Raw genomic sequence first — 2,565 nt, 5'->3', positions numbered from 1 at the left:
CTCAGTGCCACCCCACTGCATATCCCCCCCTCAGCCCAGCTCCAGCCCCTCAGTGCCACCCCACTGCATGGCCCCCCTCAGCCCAGCTCCAGCCCCTCAGTGCCACCCCACTGCATATCCCCCCCTCAGCCCAGCTCCAGCCCCTCAGTGCCACCCCACTGCATATCCCCCCCTCAGCCCAGCTCCAGCCCCTCAGTGCCACCCCACTGCATATCCCCCCTCAGCCCAGCTCCAGCCCCTCAGTGCCACCCCACTGCATATCCCCCCTCAGCCCAACTACAGCCCCTCAGTGCCACCCCACTGCATGGCCCCCCTCAGCCCAGCTCCAGCCCCTCAGTGCCCCCCCACTGCATGGCCCCCCTCAGCCCAGCTCCAGCCCCTCAGTGCCGCCCCACTGCATATCCCCCATCAGCTCAGCTCCAGCCCCTCAGTGCCACCCCCCACTGCACCCCCCCCAGCCCAGCTCCAGCCCCTCAGTGCCCCTCCACTGCACACCCCACCCCCTGTTCAGCCCAGCTCCAGCCCCTCAGAGCCGCTGTCAGCCCCAGGTGGCTGGGTCTCATGAGGATGGACCGTTCACATCTGGGAGGCGCAGGTCTAGGCTTGGGCTCTTCGTCCCTCCCCTCCCCCAAACCCTCAGGTGGAGACAGCGGGACCCTGTGTCCGAACTGGTGCGTTTGTTTGGGACACTTGAGAGAACAAGGCTGATGCCTGCTCAGCCCCCTTTGACCAGCTAATGATTGAGTTTGTCCAGCACAGCGACCCGACTGGGCAGGCCAAGCCGCACGTTTCCGGGGTGCAAGGCCGGACGTAGCGACCTGTGTGGTGTTGCTGTGGTAGGTTACGTCATGGGTGGCTGGCTAGTGGCACTCAGTGCTGTGGAGCTGGGAGTGACTGTGAATGCTAGTCCGGGCGGTGCAACCATTTAGGTGACCGCTGGGATTTGTGGGGAGCACCATTTTCTTTGGCAGCAACCACGGTAGCCAGATCTTCGGCCACCCCATTCACCACCAGCATTTAGGCGGAGGGAGCTGGGGCAGGCGTGGGCGCAGGGAGGGCCGCCTGCAGCACATAAGGGGGGGGGCGGCATGCAGGGGAACTCCCCTCCCCGCCCCCGCCTCACCCCTGCCCCGCCTCCTCCCCGAGCACGCCATGACTGCTTCACTTCTTCCGTCTCCCAGGCTTGCGGCACCGATCAGCTTAGGTGCCACAAGCCTGGGAGGCGGGAGAAGTGAAGCGGCCATGGCGTGCTCGGGCAGGAGGTGGAGCAGGGGTGAGCTGGGACCGGGGGGGGGGGGTGCCACAGGGCAGAGGGTGGGGGGTGGGGAGCTGCCACGGGCGGGGGGGGAGCGCCTCAGGGCGGGGGAGGGCAAGGTGGCAATTTCGCCTAGGGTGTGAAACATCCTTGCACCGGCCCTGATGCTAGTGGCTGTGTGGGAGCAGAGCCTGGAGGGGGTCTCCTGGGACCCAACATGGCACTGTTGGGCTTTCATCATCCTGATCCTGAAAGATGAGCTGAGCAGAGCAGAGTGGGGTTGGGGGGTCCAGCCAACATCCTCAACGCCACCAGCTTCAGCTAAAGCCTGAACACACCCTGGCAGGGCCGGGCCTAGGGCCGGGCAAACAGGGCCCACGGTCAGGGTGCTGTAGCCAGGGGGACGTCACAAGGGGCTCAGGCGTCTCCTTGTGGACTGTGCCTCAGACTCCTCTGCGGAGTCCGGCCCCTTCCCCCTGCTGGGCCAGCAGGCTTCTCCCTGCCCCTGCCCGCTCCCTCCTCCACTGCTGACTAAAGGCTCCAGCTACACCCAGCACCCCCCCTTACCCCCCCCCCCCCCGGGAGCTCAGAGCTGCGTGGAGTCCCTCCCTGCCTGTGGCAGGGGCAGGACCCCATGAAACCAGCCAGAGCCAGGAGCAAAAGTCTGTAGCATGTGAGTGAGCAGGGCAGGGGGAGTCAGGCCCAGCAGCGGGGGGTCAAGCAAGCCTGGGAACAGACTCTGGAGGCTGGGAAGGTGGGGGGCGGAGCTGAGCGCTGTAGAACCGGCATGGGACTTTGTGGGGCAGGACAGAGGAGGAAGTGGAACCGGGCTGGGGAGGGGGGGTAGGGTGACCAGATGTCCCGATTTTATAGGGACAGTCACGATATTTGGGGCTTTCTCTTATATAGGCACCTAGCCCGCCCCCGCCCCCCCCCTCCCAGCCCCTGTCCCTAGTTTTCACACTTGCTGTCTGGTCACCCTGCTGGGCTGGGAAGGGAAAAGAGCAATGCGGGGGTGGGGGCGTCTTTGTGTGACTCAGTGAGCTAGCAGGGAATGTGCTGGGGCTTCCTGGGGAGCAGGCTGGTGGCTCCAGAGGGAGCAGCTGTTCCGAGCTGCCCCATTCTGCATCTGCACCTCTCCCACCTGTGCCTGCTGCTCTGCGGGCAACTCCCTGCAATCTCCTCTTCACGCTGCCTCCCTCTGCTCTGAAGTTTAAGCCCAGACGCCGAGGATCCCCTTTGGCCGTTTCCCTCCCCTCCCTTCCCCAGCAGGGATCAGCCGCAGACGTGGGCTGGGAGGAGGGAGAGGT

The sequence above is a fragment of the Mauremys mutica genome, chromosome 12 (genome assembly GCF_020497125.1).
Source record: "Mauremys mutica isolate MM-2020 ecotype Southern chromosome 12, ASM2049712v1, whole genome shotgun sequence".
In the NCBI taxonomy this organism is placed as follows: domain Eukaryota; kingdom Metazoa; phylum Chordata; order Testudines; family Geoemydidae; genus Mauremys; species Mauremys mutica.
The sequence above is the reverse complement of the archived record's forward strand: the minus strand, read 5'-3'. Positions refer to the sequence as shown.